The sequence below is a fragment of the Tursiops truncatus genome, chromosome 21, assembly GCF_011762595.2.
Source record: "Tursiops truncatus isolate mTurTru1 chromosome 21, mTurTru1.mat.Y, whole genome shotgun sequence".
NCBI lineage: Eukaryota > Metazoa > Chordata > Mammalia > Artiodactyla > Delphinidae > Tursiops > Tursiops truncatus.
In genome coordinates, this window is record NC_047054.1 from 3984875 (window position 1) to 4009867 (window position 24993).

At 33.0% G+C, this 24993-nt stretch overlaps 1 long non-coding RNA gene across 2 annotated transcripts in view; it reads left to right on the plus strand.

The window, feature by feature from the left end:
- Window positions 1-5672: 5672 nt before the first annotated feature.
- LOC141277521 (uncharacterized) overlaps window positions 5673-24993 on the plus strand; it is a 36225-nt gene continuing 16904 nt past the window's right edge. Inside the window, exons 1-2 of one of the 2 annotated variants that reach the window (XR_012329031.1) lie at window positions 5673-5846; window positions 13911-14080. This is a non-coding gene — a long non-coding RNA (uncharacterized lncRNA). The remainder of the gene's footprint in view (window positions 5847-13910; window positions 14081-24993) is intronic. The other variant, XR_012329032.1, reaches the window with a different exon arrangement.

The following is a 24993-nucleotide window of genomic DNA, read 5'->3' on the forward strand; positions in this document are numbered from 1 at the left end:
AGGTGCATTACAGGAATAAAGATGCAGAAGTAGAGAATGGACTTAGGGGGAAGGGTAAGCTGGGATGAAGTGAGAGAGTGGCATGGACATATATACACTACCAAACATAAAATAGATAGCTAGTGGGAAGCAGCCGCATAGCACAGGGACATCAGCTTGGTGCTTTGTGACCACCTAGAGGGGTGGGATAAGGAGGGTGGGAGGGAGACGTAAGAGAGAGGGGATATGGGGATATATGAACACGTATAGCTGATTCACTTTGTTATACAGCAAAAACTAACACACCACTGTAAAGCAATTATACTCCAATAAAGGTGTTTAAAAAAAAAAAGCCATTACAAATTGGTGAGAGAAAAACTGAAACCGTGACTAGATACATGGGCGTAGGTTACAAGCAGCTAATTTTCTCTAGATCAGTATCTAATGACCCGTATAAATACAGAAGAATATTCAACCTCACAAACGTAATTAAATAAATGCAAATTAAGAGAAAATGTAATTTGTTAAGCTAATGAAATAAAGGAAGATTAGCGAGTTGATTTGAAAATCCACCGGCAAGTTGCAGAAACATCTTTATTATAGTCATTTAGCTGATGAAATCGACATACAAATGCTTGTGAAAATTTTTAACAACCTCATTTTTAAAATGAATCTGACAACCTTTATAAAAAGCCCACAAATACCTATACCCTTTAACATAATATACGTTTTTCCAGGAATCTTTATGAAATAACCTGTGACAGAGATTTACATGTAAACATATTGATCACAGTGCTATTTGTAATAATAATAAAAGCTAATATATACTGAGTGTTTAATATGGGCAAGATCCTACTATGAAACCTTTATATATTTGTGATAAAGACAGTTAGTGTTCATCAAATATTTCAGGTGTTTCTCCATGTTTTCCAGCCTTTACACCACTTCCATTGAGCCCAAGTGGCTGTTTTGGTCAATAGACTGCCCGGACCTGAAGTGTGTTGCTTCTGGGCTGAGGCAGTTACAAGCCAGTGTACTTTGTCCACCCTTCTCGTCCTCAGCTAAGAGCACCTTCGAAGCCATGTGAACTTATGCTTGTGATGACAAAGAAGCATTACATAGGGAAGATAGTCTTGTTTCTTAAGTTAACAGGTAGAAGAGATTTCCAGTGATACATGTCAGACTTGATGTGAACAAGAAATATGTTTTCCTGCCAAGTCACTGGGATTTCGGTTGGTATGTTATTCCAGCATAACCTTGACTGACTAATAAGTACATTAACACACGCAATACATTAGAAATCCCTAACAGGTAGGAACAATCATTTCTTCATGTTACATGTGAGGAAATTAAGATATAGTGTGGTTAAGAAAAAAATTATCAACGTGAAACATACCGTGAGTGCTGCCTGGTCTAATCTTGCTGTTTATTATGACTGCTGATTCTTGCTCATGGGAGTTCATTCCAGCATGTGATTTGTAATTTTATAATGTGTAGCTTAAAATTTGCATAATATACAGCTATTGTTATAGTTTTATCTGTGAGAATTGCTCCGCTCCTCTTTTGTGGAGAAATTGTATCCAAGGATTGGCTTTAAAGGCAGTCTTCCTATCTATTATAAAAACTATTGTTATTGAAATCAGTTAAAGTAAAGCTCCAGGTCTCGTAAAAAAAAATATACTAATATAAATTGAAATTCCTCTTACTACAAATTCCTAGAAAAGAAGCAAGATATGTAGTAAACATTGTTTTAAATGCATAGCTGAGCTTACAAGAAAGGAAAATCATCAAATACTAGAAATAAAGAAGAAACTCTTAATAAACAAACTGAGGCCATGAGCAGATGTTGTCACTGCCGTGTAGATGTGATTGGTCACGAGGGGTCTTTGGGGTTGGTGCCCACACAGGAGGAGTGGTGAGGACCTTGGTCTCCACATGAGAGGGTGTGAACTGAGAGATGCCTCCAGAGCCAGAATCTTAAAGGAGTAAATCTCACTGGACCAGGGGAAAAAAATCAGCTTTTGGCACAGGAAGAATAAATGTCTTTCTCTGCCTCAAATCTGACCAACCAAAAAGTTTCTCATAAATATATGAAAGCTTAAACTTGCGCTTCATATGGAAATTAGAAATTTATACCATATTTGTGTGCTGAGAAATCTCAAGGTGCAAAAGTTACCCAACTTAAAACAGGTTGATGGAGCTTCTGCAGCTACAAAGAAACAAAGGCAAATGGCTCGGGTGGGATACTCTCACCAAGCAGGAGAGGAGGGATTCTCATGGGGAAAAATGATAACAATTACTGTGCATTAGCTCAATGTCAAAAAGAACAACCCAATCCAAAAATGGGCAGAAAACCTAAATAGACATTTCTCCAGAGAAGATATACAGATTGCCAACAAACACATGAAAGGGTGCTCAACATTACTAATCATTAGAGAAATGCAAATCAAGACTACAGTGAGGTATCACCTCACACCAGTCAGAATGGCCATCATCAAAAAATCTAGAAACAATAAATGCTGGAGAGGGTGTGGAGAAAAGGGAACCGTCTTGCACTGTTGGTGGGAATGTAAATTGATACAGCCATTATAGAGAACAGTATGGAGGTTCCTTAAAACACTAAAAATAGAACTACCGTATGACCCAGAAATCCCACTACTGGGCATAGACCCTGAGAAAACCATAATTCAAAAAGAGTCATGTACCACAATGTTCATAGCAGCTCTATTTACAATAGCCAGGACATGGAAGCAACCTAAGTGTCCATTGACAGATGAATGGATAAAGAAGATGTGGCACATATATACAAGGAATATTAGTCAGCCATAAAAGGAAATGAAATTGAATTATTTGTAGTGAGGTGGATGGACCTAGAGTCTGTCATACAGAGTGAAGTAAGTCAGAAAGAGAAAAACAAACACCATATGCTAACACACATATATGGAATCTAAAAAAAAAAAAAAAGGTTCTGAAGAACCTAGGGCCAGGACAGGAATAAAGAGGCAGACGTAGAGAATGGACTTGAGGATATGCGGAGGGAAAGGGTAAGCTGGGACAAAGTGAGAGAGTGGCATGGACATATATACACTACCAAACGTAAAATACACAGCTAACGGGAAGCAGCTGCATAACACAGGGAGATCAGCTCGGTGCTTTGTGACCACCTAGAGGGGTGGGATAGGGAGGGTGGGAGGGAGGGAGACGCAAGAGAGAGGGGATATGGGGATATATGTATACATATAGCTGATTCACTTTGTTATACAGCAGAAACTAACACACCATTGTAAAGCAATTATACTCCAATAAAGATGTTAAAGAAATAGATTGACATATATACACTAATATGTATAAAGTGGATAACTAATAAGAACCTGCTGTATAAAAAACTAAAAAAGTTAAAAAATAATAAAATTATAAATAATAATAATTAGTGTGCATTATGCAGATTTCAGGCTACACATAAAACAATTACAAATCATATGCAGGAATGAACTTCCATAAGCAAGAATCATCAAGCGTTATAAGCAGCACAATTAGACCAAGAATCATCAGGCATTATAAGCAGCACAATTATGATCATAGTATGGTTTACATTCTTATGAAATTTAAGGTCAAGACACTAGGCAAAAAGAACAGGCAGCTTTGAAAAATGGACTAAGTTGCACAAATAGAATAAAATAGCCACCGAAGCAAAAAGAAAAATAAATTAGCTAAGTAGTGGATGAGACACATTTAATGAGCCAATTAGTGAATTTGGAATTTGTAGAAAGAGAGAGGAAATAGCTAAGAATGTTGCATAATGATTGAGATGTGTAAGAAAAGAAGATAGTTCAATACAGTAGTCTCCCCTTGTCCATAGTATCCCTTGTCTACAGTTTCGCTTTGTGCAGTTTCAGATATCTGTGGTCAATTGCAGTCTGAAAATGTTACATGGAAAATTATGAAAATAAGCAATTCGTAAGCTGTACACTTTTTGCATGGCATAATGAAATTTTGTGCATTTCACTCAGTCCTGCTGGGGATGTGAATTATCCCTTTGCCCAGTCTATGTCCATTAGTCACTTAGTAGCCACTGGGTTATCAGATGGCCTGTCAGTATCACAGTGCTCGTGTTCAAGTGACCCTTGTTTTACTTAACAGTGGCCTCAAAGCACAAGAGGAGTGATGCTGGCGATTTGGATATGCCAAAGAGAAGCCATAAAGTGCTTCCTTTAAGTAGAAAGGTGAAAGTTCTCGACTTAATGAGGAAAGAAAAGAAATTGTATGTTGAGGTTGCTGAGATCTACAGTAAGGATGTATCTTTTAGCCATGAAATTGTGAAGAAGGATAAAGAAATTTGTGCTAGTTTTGCTGTTGTTTGTTGCACCACAGTGTTGTGTGGTAAGTGCTTAGTTAAGATGGAAAAGGCATTAAATTTGTACAATAAGATATTTTGAGAAAGAGAGACCACATTCATAAAACTTTTATTTCAGTATATTGTTATAATTGCTCTGTTTTATTATTGTTGTTAATCTATTACTGTGCCTAATTTATGAACTTTATCATAGGTATGCATGTATAGGAAAAACATTACATATACACACACACACACACATATGTATAATACATACATACATATATATCCACAGCTTCAGGCATTCATGGTTTGGTATATCCATGGCTTCCAGCATCCACTGGGAGTCTTGGAAAGTATCCCCCGTGGATAAGAGGGAACTACTGTATGTCTTACTGGATTTCCAGACATATAGACAAGAGTTGGACAAAAATATCTCATGTAGTGGCTGATTTTTGTCTGGTATGTTGAAATAAATAATTTCTCAGATTCAAATTAGCTCAGTGTATCCTTAGCAAAAAGAAAAAAGCATAAACACCTAGGTAAAACATAACAGCATTATAAAATAACACAGAAAACAATGTTATGAGTAGTATAATTGCACTGACAGCAGACTCCTTCCTTAATAAGGCATGCTGAGGAAATTCTGAGGCAAAACATCATTTAACATAGAATTCTATAAACCCGCATAAACTAAAATTCAAGAGAAAGGATTTAAAAAAGGAAAAAGAAAAGACTTAAAGAATTTGCTATTAACAGAGCCTCATCAAAGAACTATTAGTTAAAATATATTTTAGAAACAGGGAAACTGAATCCAGAAAAAAAAGATTGAATTCAAGAAGCAATTGTGAGTAAAGAAAGTGATACATTTGCCGGCAGATCTAATAAGAAAAGGCTATATAAACACCACCTCTATATTAATAGTGAGTCATTTAGGGGGGCATAAAACCAAGATGATTACAAAGTACTATAGAAGAGTAACATGCCAGAAATCGGGACAGGGTAATAGATGTCAGAGCATACAAAAGCCTTTGCAGTATTTTAAGGAGGATAGAAATAGGATCAGCAGTGAATTTTGTTATTAAGCCAATTATCTTTTAAGAACAGGATATTGAATGGGACAATACAGTGTGGAGGCTGCCCTTGAGGCATTTGTCATGGCTAGCAGCAGTGTTCCCTGTGGGGAAATTCACTGGGCTTACTCATGGCTTCCCCACAGGAAGGTGCTGAGGCAGGAGCTGTTTCACACACTCTCCCCCTCCGCCGACACAGGAAGAGCTCTTGCTTGCACATGACGTCACAGAGAGCAATGCTTATGGCAGAGGAAATGTCCTGCAACCTTCCCATAAAACTGCCATGATAGAGGCACTTCCGGTCAAAGAAGAAGTGCGGATCCTCTGGGTAAGTCTTTACGTCTCATGCCATCCTCGTGTGCCTTGATTTGAAGGAGTCACAAGACAGAGGAGAAGGAGGAAGAAAAGAAAGGGACGCTGAATATATTAAATCTCCCTCCCATCACAGGCGTCTGGGGCAGGTGAGTGGAGACTGATTGGATTTGACGTGGGATCAAAGTTTTAATTTAGAGTGGCTGAAATTTTAATACTAGTAGATGCAAATCATCAATAAACAATCTATAATAGAAATAGAAGAGTTTCATTTGAGCCAAACTGGGGACTAGGGGACACAGATTCAAGAAACACTGTAATTGCGTTCTGCAGGGCTGCAAAATAGGGAAGGCTTATATAGGCAAAAGCAGCAAAGTTACATAAATCATGTGTCAAAAATCAGGTTTGGGACTGGCAAGAAGTAAGGGTGTTTGTTAAGCAAGAACTGGTTGGGGTCTGAAATGGTTGCATAGTTACAAGGGGAGACCTTGTGACCATAAGGTTGCAGCTGGCACCTGCTAGTAGATATTGTTTTGAAAATGGCTGAGGGTATCCTTTAGTTTGATACAGTTCAGAAAATTCAAGTTCCCAGGGATGCGGGAATGCGTCTGAAACCACATCCACAATGGCCGCCGGGCTCCATTTTGAATCCCTGAATCACAGTTACTCCATTTTGATTTCTAAATGCATTCTTTTCTTTAATGGTTAAAGCTGTCGGACAGTGTGGGATAAACAGGCCAGGAGACAGGCCACTCTCATTAACATAAAGTTCAAGCCAGAATGATTTCTGTATACCTCAATATGAGAAAATTTCTTCTATCACACTTGAAAGTGAATAGTAAGTCTCTAAAAGACAGAACTGAAATTCATAACAAAATTGTGGGTTCTACCCAAGATGACATCTAAATTGAAGAAGGGCATTGCTACATGGCATGTTAGAAGAATCAATGGGAGAAGCATTCGTTCATGTGTACAAGGAGACATGTTCAGGGGTCTGGATTCTCCATGAAATTGAATACTTTGAGTTAAAAGTGTATGCAAATTAAAGAATAATGTTTCATATTGTAAATTTAAAAATAACATTTAGGAAATTAAGCAAGTTGCAAAAGGATACATGCAAAATGATATCATTAATATAAAAGCCTAAACACAAAAAATGTATAAGCATTTTGTGTTTATATACATTTTTGTGTTATATATATTTTGTATAAATATATGTGTAAAGCCTTAAGTAATTCTTGGACATGTTATGTGGACAAATATATTACTATGTCTAATGTAGAATCAATTCCAAACTTTAACTATTTATACTATTTTTTCAGCATTTTGTTAATATTCACAAAAATAAGTAATGATTTATATGTTTTTACACTATTAAGTGTGTTGAAATTCTTGATATTGGCTTTAGTACAGTTCTGTTTAATGATATTAGAAAATTTCTTAGTTCTGCCTACAACATGACATGGGTTTTGCAGTCTAATGCATTTTTAATAACACAGCAGTGTATCCATCTATGGCCCATTCCTTTATACATAAAAGGAGATGGCAGTCGTCATATGCCATTAAGTGTTTATCAATGGAGTGAATGTAATTTCCCTAAAGCATTATTTACACGAACATTGTTAAAAACAGTGTCATACACACACACACACACACACACACACACACATGTGTATATATATAAATATATATATATATATTTATAATCATTTTATCCAGTGGAACTTGTTGATAATAAAACCCACTCATACAAATAACATAAGATCCAAAAAAGGTATTTTAAGATACTATATTTTTGAGTTAACTTATCAAGCTTGATACATTTGTAAGTTTAATACATTCTGAAGTTTAAATTATCAAAGTTTTGAGATGATAATTTATTTTTCTTCAATATCGTAGAGATTGATTTTTAATCTTACAAGTTTAACATGACCTTCCATAGTTGAGGTAGCTTAATACATGGAGTGGTGTCCTTTGTATTTTAATAGTGACATAGGATCATAAATATGTAAAATATAAATGGAATGAAAAATATAATCCACTTATCTTCTTACAGTTAATTGATCCAAGAAAGAAAGTTGATAAAATTACCATAGAAAATTAACAAATGTTTTCCTCATAAATGGCTGTCCTTATTTCTTGCATGGATGATCTGTTTGTAGGAAGATTCTGGAAGCCTACATAAAGAATATAACTTTTATGATAGGGCTCAGTGACTGCCTTTATCCAAGGTCAAGTTTCCCGGAAAATTTGAAGAACCAAAATTCTGAAGTTTATAAATTTCAAGATTTATTTACTCTTGACAATATGCCACCTCTTAGTTCAAAGGAAAATAATACATATACATTTAAGAGCTAAGAAATAAAGCTCAGCAGAGTATTTAACTTTATGTACCTCTTTAAAATGAAAAATTTTTATGACTTGAGTGCAAGATAGTAAAACAAAAAATCATAGATTAACTTTTCTTCACCATGGATTTGGAGCTTTAAATGAAAGTTGAAAGTGACCATAAAATGTTCTATTGGTTTCATACTTTCCAAAGGAAAAAAAATATTGGTGATAATGTATGAATTCAGCTATTTACTTTACTTGGCTGACTGGGGAGGAAACAATATATGAATATTAAGACAGTGTCTATAAGACAGCAATAACTCCTTTGAAAAAAATGTAATTCGGGAAATCAGACACTTTTCTTATTTTTATTAAAATTATAAATTTGATGAATGTTTTCACTGAATTGGCAGATTATCTACATTGTTTTGTCTGTTTATGCTGATTAATTTCCACCTAATAATTGTATTATGAAAGATCCTACCTGCAGATTTTGGGAAGGAGTAGATTGATTACAAGTGGTCTTATGAGAATATGTGTGAAAAAAACTCAGTTTTTCTACATGGAACTAATCATAACAATGTGAATAACTTTATCCCTATGAATTGAACACTTGGTAAAATTGGCCTAATGTATTATTTTGGCATTAATTCCAGTCACACAGTTTGTTCTCATGTAAATTTAAGAAATGTAATCTTTTCTTTCCTCTCTCCTTTTTACATCCTTCTGTCATTCCCTTAGCCTAATGCATCTTCCTCAAAAAACAAAATCATGAGATGATCAGTATACTGAAAATTATCAATCTCATAAATTTTGAGTCCAAATGCCCTAAAATTTTGAGTCTCTTTTGACTCCAAGAAAGTTAGAATAAGAACACAATTATGGAGAGAGCTAAATTTTGTTTCAAAGTTCTTTATTACCATCATTATTATCATTATTATTATTTTTAATCTAGGGAATTGTCAACAATCAATAAGGAATTATGTAAACAAATTGCTGTATATCTAGAGAATGGACTTCAATGGCCTTGCAACCATTAAAAATATCATAGAAGAATACCAGCCTACATGGAAAGATATTACTGATATTTCTTAAACTGATACTAATTAGAAGTATTACATACAACAAAGGTGCCCTTCAATAGGTGAATGAATGGACAAACATCAAGGAAATGGAATAACGCTCAGAAATAAAAAGAGCTATTGATTCCTACAACAACACGACTGAATCTTAAATATGCTTTGATAAGTGAAAAATGCCCGAACCGAAAGGTTATGCACTGTATGATTCCATTTATAGGACAATATGGAAAAGGCAAGGCATGAAGGCAGGAAATAATGTTTGTGTGGTTGTGGTTGTTCTCCGCTGTGCCTCCCTCGAGTCACGCAGAGAATATGTCCAGTCACAGTTCTAGGAGGACGTGACCCTATGAAGAAGACCTTTTCCCTTTTTAGTTGGATCCCAAATCTGCTTCATCCAGTCCTCATTTGAACCCCAACTACCCACAATTGTAAAACTGAGAGAAAAAATGCTCATGTGACATTGATGAGACATGCATGACGTTAAGACTTATGGCTGTTCGTTACAGAGCATTATTGTGACAATATCAAAATAACAGAATCTGACTACGTAAAAAATATGGTTAAACGTACACTTAACCATATTATAAAAAATTAAGAAATGAGAATTGTAGCAAATATAATATATGATGGAGTTTTATCTGTAACACACAGAGAGCCCTTATTGTGGAATATAATCATCAAAATGGACAAAGTTCATAAATAGGAGACACAAAATATGAATATATTACAGTATTCTTAGCACTTCAGGGGTAAATTCAAACAATAAGGAGAACCCATTTCCCACATTTAATGACTTTTATTCTATTTGTAGAAGGAGGCTGTTAGGAATATGAATGAGTATAATAGTCTCTAATAATGTTTGATGATACGGAGCATGTTTTAGGCCCAGTAATTACTTTCCAAGCAATGAATCTAAGAGGCATGTTCATCTTTAAAAATCCATTTGTACATTCAGTACAAATAGTCTAAATTTGTACAAACTTACACAAAATTTGTATATATACACATATTTTTACATGAGTAAAAACACTACAAGTAGATGTTTAACTTTCTTATAGCAACAACAACAAACTCCTCTATATCAAAATAAGGTGACTGGTTATTAATAGATGCTACATCTATACGTCTATTAAATAATTAATGAAAATTTTATAGATAAGTACATATATATATATAGTTCTAAGATGTATATATATATATTATAAATTTGGTTGGAAAAGGCAGGTTGCAAATACATATATGTATATTCAAACATATATCGACACATAATATATGGTATATATATTTCAAATGACACATATTTTTTAAATGTCAGCTATTTTTAAATGACATCTATACACAGAAGAAAAAAAAGACTAGAATGGATTGTGTCAGAATGTAAGAAATTTTTAGTCATTGGTTATCAAACTTTGCATTGTATGCTCTTAAAAAGTATTGAGGATCCCGGAAAGATTTTATTTATGTTGAACATAACTGCTCATATTTATTGTATTATAAATTTAAACTGATAACTTTTTAAACAAAAACAGTGACACACAGAGTAATGACATCCATGTAATGCAGCCTCTGCAACAGAGTACTCATGACAGAATGAGCGTGAACAAGGCAAATATAGGTTTAATATTATTATGAAAACAGTTTCAACCTAACTGACCCCAGAAAGGATCTTGGGAACCCCCAGGCATTCTTGAACCACACTTTGTGTATTGATGGTTTAGGTAGTGTCATTAGTATGAATTTAATTTTTTACCCATATTTTAAATTTTAAGAATAATTTTACATCTTAATCATGTACGCATAATCAGAAAAAAGTCAAATTTATTATTGTAATAACAAAAAGGTCACTAGAAAAGCATCTCCAGTCTGATCTTTCTCATATTCTGCATGTGACACTAGAATACTTTTTCCTTATGTCTCTATTTCTTCTCCCCTTTGTCCTTCCTTTCTTTCCCTGCCCTTTGACCTTCCAACCATTTCTTTGTTTCTTTTCTTTCTCATTTTTTTCATACAAATCAAACTGAGTACCACACACATATTTATCCCTGGACATTTAAAAGAAAGTGACCAATGCCCTGTTTTAGAAGCTTATAATTAAATGAAAAATAACATGTAAGTCCTTGATTGTCTTGCATTCAACTCCCATACTAGATAACCCAGATTTGGGATTTTTTCCCATACATTCTCTAGATTGCCTAGAGCCTCATCTTTCCAAATATTTTCTCAGTGTTTTAGGTCAAGTTCAGGCCCCCCACCATGAAGAATTCTCTGAGATTTCTAGAACACAAAGCTTTGCCCCTTCTTTATAAGTCATTGTGAGATCTTCAGTTATCTCTATTTCTCTGCTCTTCCCAAATACATTTAAAGGAATTTAAGGCAGCAGATGTGTATTATACTTGATTATATTCCCCAGAGTATCATGCATCTTTTCAGTACTTACTTGATGCTCTCTGAAGAACTGTTGGCTTATCAATTGCTTTTGTATCTGAAAATTTAGGAAAAAAAAAAAAGACTGTCATACAATGAGATAAATGATACTGTTAGACACTCATACTCACTGGCAGGAAATAAATCTTTATTGTCTTTAAAATGGAAATGACAAAGTATCTTGAATAAAATTATTATTAGGATATAAAGTGCAAATTGATATTAGTATAGATGAAATCTCAAAGGTATGCAAATATGATAGGAGGTATGTTTAGAAATTATATAAGAAAGTATATGGAGAATTTTAGAAATTGAACTTAGAAATGTCTTTAACTGTTACCTTTTCTTCTTTGTCAAGTGCAGCAGTCCTTTTTATTGTTTTAAAACAAAATCTTTTAGCATTAATTCATAATAGTGGTAGTTTTATCCACTGATTTCTTTCAGAAATATGTTATTAATATACTTTCACAGACCAATTAACAGACCAATGTTGCTATAAGGGCCAGAATAAATTCTTATATAAACAATTTAGAATATTGTCATTTTCTTATAAGAACCATATATTTTAATTGCATAATTTTAAAATTATAGTGAACCATTTAAATTTAAGAATAAATAGTAAGACCCAACCATATGTTTTATGGGCATTACTACTGTTGAAATTTTATTACATTTCATTCATATTTATCTATATATCTCTGTTTACCTGCTCTATCAATATATAACTACACATATATGCACATAGTTATACATATGCATATAAAGAGAGAATTGTAGCTATAACTTGAATGTTTTGACATGTCCGCACGTAACATGACAAACTTGTTACAACTTAACAAACAAAATTATATATTATTCTTATGATACTTTGATTTCCTTTTTAAAATTCTACTTGTGCATTTCCAATATTTTATTTGGTCATTAGTAATTTTTTCTTTGTCCCTTTGTGAATTTTTTGGCCATGGCTTTGCCATTTGATTGATTAGAGCATTTAATGGAATATTTATTGACTGGTATGGACTATATTTTGCACCAGCGCCAGTGGTCATGAGTTTGAATTGACAAACAGCTCACATCTACATTATGTCCTTCTATGTCTGTGCAAGAATTTCTGTGAAATATAAACCCAGGAACAGAATCACTGGATTGAAAGATGTACGTGTGTGTGTGTGTGGGGGGGGGTGTATGTATATGTGTATATATGTGTGTGTGTTAAATTGGATTAAGTGATGCCAAATGCATTCATATTTGTAAGATTTCTCTAGTGTATATGTATCTGGGTAGAAGTAAAAATATGTGTGTAAGTGTGCAATCTTTGTGAATTTCAGCATTAGTTTCTGATGAAATTTTATCCTTTATCATGTTCTGGCTTAGTTAGTATAACATAAAAGAAACCTCAGGTAAAATCATCTGCTCTAAATGTAAGAATGCAATGTACTATTTTTACAAAATCTTTAGCCTCTTAGAGATTAATTTTATTCATTTTTATGAGTTTTAATTAATTAAAAATTTCCAATGTCTTTGTATTTAAGAATTATTTTTTTTTATTTATTTCCAGTGCTGTCTATTTTATTTATTTGTTTTATTTCTGTTTTCATTTTGATAACTTTCTTTTGCCTTCCTGTCTTGTTTAATATGTTTGATTAACAACTTGAGACATAGTTTAGCTCATTTATTTTCATAATTTTGCATTAAAGACCATTATTTTACATTAAAGACCATCATTTATTACATATATTTATAAGATTAAAAAGTTCAAACACATATTATTCCATGTTTATTAATTGCATGAATGGCGTTTTTGTTATAGTAATTTTTTCTGTCAGAGAAATGTTAAATTATTCACCATAATTATGTACAGATCTACCCAGAAGAGTCCTGATTTATTGCTGTTTTCTCCAGTATAATTATAAATAATGATACTTTCATCCTCAGAATATCAATTTGTATTACAAATTATGTGTTCATTCTAACAAAATTATTTCTATTGATCTCTTCTGTTATGTTTAAGATTTGCTTTATGTATTATGATGCTAATTATGAAAAAATTATAATAAAAATAAAACTAGTTAAATTTTACCTGAGAACTAATGACGTGCTAGACATTCTTCCATACACTGTCCATGTGCGAAATATTTTAATACTCAGGCCACCCTGTGAGGGGGCATTAGCCTCATCGTACAGATAACAAAAGGGAGACATAGAGAATTAAATGTTTCCTTAGGTTTCCTTAGTTTAACAAAAATAAAAATTTGCATGCTTTCTTATTTAATTATGTATTTTATAATCATTACATAGTTAATTTTATCTCAATCTGAGGGATTGTTGCTTTATAACAGATTAGGATAAATCATCTAAATAAATAATTTAAAATAGGTTTGCTTTTGTTCCAGAAAATGACAGAATAGGAAGCTCCAAGCTCTTGTTCCCCCCAGGGAGACATCAAACAAATAAAAACGGGGCTAAATTAACCTTACAAGAACTGTGGATAGAAGACTTACACCAACCAAGTGAACAGCCCATCAAGAAAAAGGCACATCATAAAGGTATGAGATTTGGAGCCATTTTCACTTGTGCTCGCCTCATCCCCTCACCAGCTCAACCTGGTATTTGTCTGTAGGAGGTGGCAGCCGGTCCCCAGTTCTCTCGCTTGAAGTGGAGGAAGCAGAGAAGACTTGCTTGAAACATTCTAACCTGAGTGGGGGCTGCCTGAAGGACCAGTGTTTGTTTCACCTAACTTAGATCTCAGGCAGGGAAAGCAGTGGACGCCTCTTGGGAAGGCTGTAGGGAGACTGCACCGGCAGACACCTGGAGCGAGAGAGTACAGGTGAGGCAAACAGTAGACCATCAAAGGCCCGGGGAAGCTAGGGTGAGACTCTTGAAAATCAAGACATTTAAAAGCAGTGCATGTGGAAGGGAGAATCAAGAAAGCCATCCTCAGACCCAGGCAAGACACATGCTCAGGAGAGACCTGAGAAAACCTTACTATTAACTACAATCACCATGCTGTACATTAAAGCCTCAGAACTTATTCATCTTATAACTGGAAGTTCGTGCTATTTGACCAACATCTCCCCATTCTCTCCCAGCCCCCTCCCCAGCCCCTGGTAACCCCTGTTCTACTCTGATTCTATGAGTTCTGCTTTTTCATATTCTAAATACAAGTGTACTATATGTTATTTGTCTTCCTCTGTCTAACTTATTCCACTTAGCATAATGCCCTCAAGTTCCATCCATATTGCTGCAGATGGCAGGATTTCTCATGGCTGAATTTCATTCCACTGCGTATACATGCTGCATCTTTTTTATCTGTTCATCCGTCAGCAGACTCTCTGGTTGTTTCCGTAACTCGGCTATTGTGAATAATGCTGCAGTGAACATGGGGTGCAGATCCTAGTTTCATTCCCTTTGGTAATATACACAGAAGTGGAATTGCTGGATCGCATGGTAGTTCTAGTTTTTAATTTTTTGAGAAATCTTCATACTGTTTACCATAGTGTTTGCACCAATTGACATTCCCACTAACAGCGCACAAAGGATTCCTTTTCCTCTACATCTTCAGTAACACTTGTTATCTCATATATTTGATGTTAGCCATTCTAAGAGGCGTGAGGTGGTATCTCACTGTGATACTGATTTGCACTTCTCTGATGATTAGTTAGGTTGAGCATCTTTTCATGTACCTCTTGGTCATTTGTATGTTTTCTTTGGAAAAATGTCTATTCAGATCCTCTGTCCATTTTTTTTTTTTTTTTTTTTTTTTTGCTGTACGCGGGCCTCTCGCTGTTGTGGCCTCTCCTGTTGTGGAGCACAGACTCCGGACGCGCAGGCTCAGTGGCCGTGGCTCACGGGCCTAGCCGCTCCACGGCATATGGTATCTTCCCGGACCGGGGCACGAGCCCATGTCCCCTGCATCGGCAGGCGGACTCTCAACCACTGCGCCACCAGGGAAGCCCCCTCTGTCCATTTTTAAATTGAATTGTTTGTTCTGCTATTGAGTTGTATGAGCTCTTTATATATTTTGTATACTAACCCCTTATCAGATGTATGATTTGCAAATATTTTCTCCCATTCCATAGGTTGCCTTTCATTTTGTTGTTTCTTTTGCTTTGCAGAAGCTTTTTATTTTGATGTCAAATTCAGTTAGCTCATGCGTTACATTGGCATAAATAAGAGGAAGCTATATAATCCAAAACAGAGTTGAAAATTAAACATAATAATCTTTAAAGTTTTTTTATTATTGTTTATTCTCAGACCGTATGTTTCTGCATTATACATCATTATATCTTGCAAACTCAAAATCCTCAATTTATAATTTCAATTGGTTTTTTCTTTAAAAACATTATATATCCCATACAAACCTTATCTTCTAAAATACTTTTTAAAATCTTAACAGAAAACAGATTACCTTTGTTTGATTACTCTTATTTAATAATATATATTCTGTACATACATTACATTCAAGAAGATTAGACATTTAAGGATTTCAATTGAAATAAATTATGAAATATATACTTATGTAATTTAATAGAACTGATATTTACTTCTTATTTTGAGGTTACCTGGAAAATGTATATGCATGTTACTAAAAAATAACTTAACTATTCCATAATAAACACTGTGAGAAATAAGATAATATTTACTACATTGTTTCTGATCTCATGTGAGGTACTGGGAAATATGTCTAAAGTACTAAAATTCTTGAAAACAAAGCAAAAAAAAATTATTTGTAAAGTTTGCCAACATGACACACACTCTTCATGGACTGCCACCTTAGGTAATAGTTAACAGGAAGACACTGTTTGGTTTTCCATCAAAATTATAAAAATTATATTATAAAATATAGTAATTGATATTTATGTAATCCTCTCTATCTTCTAAACACTTAGCTTTGGGCACTTTCAAACCAGTTCATACTCTTATTGAGTCCATTTTTCCTAGGTATTCAGGCTCAGAGTGCTTAAATAAGTGACCTATATTCTTTAACTCCATGGTCCAAGCTCTTTTCACTGTACCATTAAAATGTGGGTACCTGGGTAAGGACATTAAAGAAGCACAAAATATTAGTAGGAAATAAAGTAGGGGGAGATACACACATAAACACACAAACACACACACATGCACATATTGACTTTGAAATAGTTTTGAGTTATAAAACTATAAAATAACACTACAAAAATAACACTAGAGAAAGAAAGAATTAAGGAGCGATATGGTCACAAAAAACTTCTGTTTATGAATGTCCTATCCATCTGTGGTTTGTGAAAATACAAAATTCCTCAAGTTCAGCAATACAATTTGCTTCTAATCTAAAGGAACTGCCTTCCCAGATTGCTCTTGCAGACATCTTCTTATAGTCTTAAGATTTGTAATACAGGCAGAGACTGTAAAACTCTATTTACTTTGAAAAGTAAAATATTTCAATCCAGCCATTCGCATAACTCTGGCTTCAACTTCAACCTAAGTCAACTCAGTGGGAATTGGCAGACAAAAAATGTTAATATTCTCAGTTGTTGCCGTACTGTGTCTGCTTTCTCATTGTTATAGAATTCATCCATCTCACTGTATTGAAATGGGTTTATGGCTTCCATAATACATGTATGGATTAACATAATTTTCAGTGGTAATATTTGTTGAGTTTTAACATAGTTAAAAAACAAGAAAATAGCAAATGATATTTATTCATATTCAGATGTTGAAGAATAGCAGGGTTCTAGTATTGAGGACTGAAAAAAGAACAATGACTGTAATAGACAGAGACACAAAGTCTCACCTCTCCTTTCTATGTTGCTGCAAAAACACAGTATGCTTTACTGAATGACAGTGGCAATTGCTATGATATCAGCACTTTGGTACTGTGGCTTTCAAAGACCTCAATGATTATATTAAAGACAATTGCATGTCATCATTTCAAGAATTCTCTTTTAAAGATTCTGAGAATAATTGTGTTACATTTCAAGAAAATGTGTAGATAATAAGGAGTGCAGATTTTATACTAAAAGTGCGCTTTCACATGTATATCAAAACATCCCAGAGAACATACCAAAATTTTTTTTCATACTTCTGCTAGTAATTATTTAGGATGTTTTTCAACAGCAATTGCTGTTTACCCAGAGATCATCCTGCCAAGCATACAACTGCCAAAAAATCTACCCTAAGCACATTCTTTCTTCTAGAAATGGAAAACTTAATATAGATACTAATGTCAATAAACGCTTTAAAGGAAATTTAAACAATAAAATTAAACATTCAGTTAATACACAGAAAGCTTGGTGGAGATAGATTTAAATGCAGAATTTGAGTGTGGACCAAAAAATGACATGGTGGAATAGAGGAAATATAGGAGCAATAATGAAGTTATTGCACTTCTGTGTGTCTAAGAAACATCTTAATGATATATGGACATGCTCATAATAGATGATTACATGATAAGTTATTGCATATATATTATAACTTCAAATATGTAAATTTATGAAATAAAGATTAGCATGCAAAGTTTTAAAATATAAATTGCTTATATCTACATGGCATGGGCATGCATTGTTGTTCTTTATTCATACATCCTTACATTTTTCAAATTTTATCATTGGTAATTCTTTTATTTTATAAAAATAAGTTGATTTATGCATTAGAAATAATTCTATTTTCAATATTTACTATATAAGCTTTGAAATATACTAACAGAAAACTAAAGGAAAACAATGTCTATCATGAAAATAGAATTCTTGTACTTCTGTGATTTCTTTCAGTTATGGTGTTTTTCTACATTGTGTATAACCACTGGAAATTCATTATTCTCCTTTTTATTTGATATATATATATATACACACATATATATGATGTCAGTTATATATATATGTATATCTCTCTGTATATACACATACATGTATACACATACATGTGTATGTTTTCTGAACATATGATCAAATGTGAATAATGACAATTCAAATTTTTTTAACATTCATTCTTGAGAAAAATTTGTGTGTTCTCTATTTTTAAAGAATGAATTATAAAACTAACTTCAAGATTGTCATTGAAACTTAAACAAAAATAGTATCTTAAAATCAGAATGTTTACACTACTGGCAAATGCAAGTTATTTTCTCATTTCTTTAGTATTAATTATGTCCCTGATTAGGTTAGAATTTCCTTCTGGGCTGACTCTTAAAACCTAAATCAGTCATGACTAACTGGCCAAAGTGACTTCCATTTTTCCCTTAATTTTATATTGATATCTATGTAGACATATGAATGACTAGCTGAAGGCTGATTAATATTCAAAAATCACTGGTGGTTCCAAGAAAAATGCTAGTGTGATATTTAAATACATCATTCACTAATGATTACGTGGAAAGTTTTAAAAAATGGGAAAATAAACCACTGGACATCTGAGGTTAATAGAAAGTGTGAGATGACAAGTAAACTAAAAGACCTACAATGAGCAGGCTGGTGATATTGAAGTCAAAGTTTGCTTCCTTCATATTTTAATCTAGATGAACTTCATATATACACTGAAGGATAAAATGCTAACCTGTAACTGTGTGAGATAAACTGTATGATTTTTTAAATTCCTCATGGATGATCCTTTGTGAATCACTTGTTTCTCAAGAGAAACTGTTTTTTCCTCGAAGGTGTAATGTGGGCTTATATGTTACACTCAGAGACAATTTATGCTCTGGTTACATAACATGGAAGTTGAGAAATCAAGCTTAGAATAATTACATTTTAATTCATGAGACTACTGATGGTATCTGAACTGTAAAATTTCCATTTGAGAACATATGAGTGTGTGAACGTACATGTACATGTACAGAGAATTGGAATTTATTGTGTGTATGATTTTTATAGGCAATAATAATGTTAATTAAATGCCTACTAAGATTCAGAGAGATGCAAATTATCTTAGAAAGATAAAAATCTGAAATACTTGCTATCATGACTCAATGCGCTAAGGATTTTTGCCAAAGAAAAGGATCTTAAATTGGCCTCTGTTTTTATTTGTATTTATAAAATAATAGCTTGAATCTATCATATTGACAAATACCTTCAGATTGTCTTCAAGCAAGAACTTTTCAAAGCCGGAGATGCCACTTTACATTTTATTCATTTCACACCAACTGAATCTGATATCTCTTATTACTTAACATTAAGAGAACTTGAACACTCCCAAAAGGGTGGAATTCAAATGTACATTCCTGACTTCCAACACGTATTTACATACAATACCTATTATTTGAATTCAACCAAATTTTCCTGTATTAGATACATGCAAAGTAAAGGTGTTTCCCAGCTTTTCCCCCCACATATTTATTTATAGATTTTTTTAAACCACATCTATTAGGCTTTGTTCATAAGAGTGACTCATTGAATGCTATAGAAAAGATCTGAGTTGCCGAATATGAAAGGTAAGAAAATATAACCATTAAATATCTGTCATCCAATTATATTGGATAAACTGATTTATTTTTCAGGTTAATAAAATTGCATTTTATTTTTTGCTTTTTCTTTTATTACCTACAGAGTTAAATTACTCCTGTTGCTTCATGCCAATGTCATTTTCTTACAAACAAAATATGAAAAAAAATTGATAACTCGAAACTATTTTAAAAATCTAGTAGCAAACTCCATATCTAGTGAAATGGCAAATAAGGTATCCTGAAAGATGCTATAAAGGACACAGCTAAAAATATTTTACATAGTTAAATAAGTATCTGTTAAAATTGTATTTGAAGTATCAAGAAAGCTATAGTCAATTTAGCAGAAGCATGACTCCAGAGATTTAGTAAAACGTTGACACCAATGCTACCCTCAGAACAAAGACTGAACATTGGAGCTTTAATATTCACAGCCTCGTAAAGGAGAGGAGATAAAACCTAGAAATTATTCATGGTCACTAATTTAATAGTATGTCTTCGCCAGATATCTGGCACTAAAATAGCATTATTTTCAGGGAGAATGAAGTGGAAATAAACCCAAGTGAAAATAAGGAAAATAGACTGTCTCCAGTTTTGGAGCAAGGTGGGAAAAAAAAGTCATCTCTAAAAATTTGCAATCATAAGCTTGCCCTAACAAAGATTTTCATTCTAAACAGCACTACCTAAGTCTTATAAAAACTTCAGGTAAGGTAGAGAATCATCTTCAAAAGAGGCCTCAAAAAATTCTTTGAATTTTATTTGATATGCGTGCAGTCAAAATTCTCAACAAGGCAACTAAACCATGAGCAAGAGAAAACAAGAACAACTGTCAGCAAAATCATATCAGCAAAGACTTTAGATACTAGAGTTATTCATAGAATATGAAAGAGTTATGCTTAATATTTTAAATATATTCTTAACTTTTTATTTTGAAATATGCTTAGACTCATAGGAATCAGCAAACATCATGAAGAGGATACCCGTATGACTTTCTCCCAATGATAACATTTTGAATAACCATAGTACATTACCAAACAAGAGGAAACTGACATTGGTACAATACTATTAACTCAGTTATAGACCTTATTTAGATTTATCAATTTTTGCATGCACTACTCATTTTTGGTGTCTACTTCTATAAAATTTTATCACATGCATAGTTATGTGTAACCACCATCGCAATCAGGATACAGTATTATTCTCTCTCCCCAAAGAAACTTCATGATACCCCTTTACAGGCTCACCCACCCCCAACTCTAAACCCTGACCCCCACTGATCTGTTCTTAAGCACTGTAATTTTTGTCATTCTGAGAATGTTACATAAATGGAATCATAAATATGTAACCTTTTGAGATGAGCATTTTTCACTCAATATAATGCTATTGAGATACATATAAGTTGAGTGTATCAATAGTGTGTTCCTTTTTAATGTTGTGTATCCTTTGTGGTGTAAATGACCCACAGATTATTTATCCTTTCACTCACTGAAGGACGTCTAAATTGTTTTCATTTTTTGGCTTCTAAAGTTAAAACTTCTATGAACGTTTGTGTATAGCTTTCTGTGTAAACACGTGTTAACTTCTTTAGAAGTCTAATTGTTGATTCGTATTGGAAGTATACAGTTTTTACAAAACTGTCAAACTATTTTGCAGAGTTGCTGTACCATTTACATTCCCAACAACAATGTATGAAAGATTCAGTTGTCCCTTATCCTCACTAACACTTAGTATTGTCGATGTTATTACAGCTGTTCTGAAAGATGAGTGTAAAATCTCATCATGACTCTAAGTCTTATATCCCTAATGGCTAATGATAATGAGCATCTCTTTCATGTTCTTCTTCATCTTCATAGATGACACAGATGTCTGTTCAAGTCTTTTGCACAGTTCCTCATTTGATTGGTTGTTTTCTTGCTGTTTCATTCTGAGAGCTCTTTAAATATTCTGGATACAATCTGTTTGTCAGATGTATAACTTGCAAATATTCTATCCCATCTCATCTGATTGAATTTCCATTTTTAAATATCTTTGAGTAAAAGAATAGCAAATAAAATTAAGTCATTGAGAAGGTCTGGGTAAAACCAATTTGCATATGCTTTTCAATACCCAAATTGAGTAGAAATTTGGTTTAGAAAGAGAATGATTACATGACTAACAGGTGAATGATTTTACAAATTATTTGAATTCTAATTTGTTGCTTTTAACAAATTTGTAGAAAGATTTGATCATATAGATACATAATATATCGCCAAGATAATTCTTTTTGATAGACAACACTTGTGAATTTTATCTCATAACTTAGAAACACTTTAAAAGTCAGATAACGTTGCTGTACAAAACACCTTCCATTTCCATTGACTTACTTTCAGATACACTGTTTTCTCATTGTTTTCATTTTTAAAAATATACTATAGAATAAAATTGATGCTGAACTCACTCTAATTCTTGCACCAAGTAATACTCATTCATAAATATATGAACTATTTAATAAAACATTAAATGTAAGTAGATATAATATTAAGAACCTTTTTTAAAATTTATTTTTATTGGAGTATAGTTGCTTTGCAATGTTGTGTTAGTTTCTACTGTACAGCAAAATGAATCAGCTATACGTATACATATATCCCCTCTTTTTTGGATTTCCTTCCCATTTAGGTCACCACAGAGTGTTGAGTAGAGTTCCCTGAGCTATACAGTAGGTTCTCATTAGTTATCTATTTTATACATAGTATTCAATAGTGTATATATGTCAATCCCAGTCTCCCAGTTCATTCCGCCCCCTCCTTCCTCGCTTGGTGTCCATACGTTTGTTCTCTACATTTGTGTGTCTGTTTCTGCTTTGCAGATAAGATCATCTATACCATTTTTCTAGATTCCACATATATGAGTTAATATACGGTATTTGTTTTTCTCTTTCTGACATACTTTACTCTGTATGACAGTCTCTAGGTCCATCCATGTCTCTACAAATGACCCAATTTTGTTCCTTTTTACAGCTGAGTAATATTCCATTGTATATATGTATCACATCTTCTTCATCCATTCATCTGTCGATGGGCATTTAGGTTGCTTCCATGTCCTGGCTATTGTATATAGTGCTGCAATGAACATTGGGGTGCATGTGTCTTTTTGAATTATGGTTTTCTCTGGGTATATGCCCAGTAGTGGGATTGCTGGGTCATATGATAGTTCTATTTTTGTTTTTTTAAGGAACCTCCATAATGTTCTCCATAGTGGCTGTATCAATTTACATTCCCACCAACAGTGCAGGAGGGTTCCCTTTTCTCCACACTCTCTCCAGCATTTGTTGTTTGTAGATTTTCTGATCATGCCCATTCTAGCCGATGTGAGGTAATACCTCATTGTAGTTTTGATTTGCATTTCTCTAATAATTAATGATGTTGAGCATCTTTTCATGTGTTTGTTGGCCATCTGTATGTCTTCTTTGGAGAAATGTCTATTTAGGTCTTCTGCCCATTTTTTGATTGTGTTTTTTTTTTTGCTTTTGAGCTGCATGAGCTGTTTGTATAGTAAGAGACATTTTCAGTATAACTTCCATTTTATGCCTTTTTTTAAAATTTGCAATACATTTTTATTGTTTTGACCAGGTATGTTCTAAAATAATTGAAGTCTTAACTCAATCCTGAAAAAATCTTTTAAAACATACAGGCTTATGGCCTAAAGAATTAAACATAGAGTTCAATACACATATGTGATTTTATAGATACAAATTATTACATGATGATTAATAGAAGACTTTCCAGTTTAAAATTTATAATATATAAGGGTAATAGTCTATGAGAAATGTGAAATGAAAATATGACTTAAGAGGGAAAGGTGACATGGTCAACAATTTGACTATTAAAGATGGGTTTATTTATGTATTTTTTTCTTCATAGATAAATGTGAGTTGTCAAATTGCTTTGGTATTGAAATGGTTCATTTCAAAGAGAAATGTACAATTTTATTTTAAATATAAATATTTACAACAATATAATGGAGATTACATTTGTTATTTATTATAAAACTATTAAGAAGCCTCTTATCTAAAATGTAGATCTCATCATAAAATATGTGATTATTCATCAAGGGCAAGGACTGTTGTCTCTTTGCTTGTCCAGCACAAGCAAAATCTGAAGTACGAAGACATTGCAATTTGCCGCAATTTATTAAATTAATATTAGTAATTAAATAACTAGGTTAACCAGTTAGGATTTGTTATCTCACCATGTTTCTGAATTTCCCCTTGAAATAATGTCCATGCCTTTGGGATAACATATTAATAATACTAACATAATCTGTGAATTAAATCCAGAAAAATAGAAACAGTTTCTACAAAAGGATATGTGATGCTGTTGAGAAAATTTTGAGATGTATGAGATTATAGAGAGGACATATAAAATACATTGTAAAATAAAGTGCATATACAAAATAACAACCTCATAATATGTTCTTCAGTTTCTCTCAGTGTTATTTGAAGCAAAGATTTCAATTCATGTGAATAGTATGCTTAGACACCTCTTTCTGGTTCTAAGTGCCTACTTGAACTTCCCTCCTTAAAACTTCTCATATATATTCTACTGACTCATACAAAAGTAGTTGATATCTGTGTATTCTTATTGGTAAAATAAAGCAATTCTTTGAATATTTCTGATATCTTACAATTATATCTAGAGGAAAAATCTGCTTCTATCCATATATTTCAAAGAATTTTACATAATTTCACACTTATATACTAAAATTTAGTCTTGTGTTTAATGGATACTGTATTTATGCCATATAATTTGCAAAAAAATTGCAGATATCTATTATTCATATTTTTTGCTATTTAATGCCATTGATTACTTCAACTTCCTACTTTCTAGAAGTACAAATAAGACTAAATTAATTTTATTCTCTCAGAAAATGCATCATATATTTTATAAAATTACTTTCATTTTAATTAAATTACTTCAGTTTTGCTAGACTACAGTATCTCCTATGCACCTTCATGGAAAAAGTGATTTGAATAATTTTATATAATAAAGATTTATATAGATCATATCA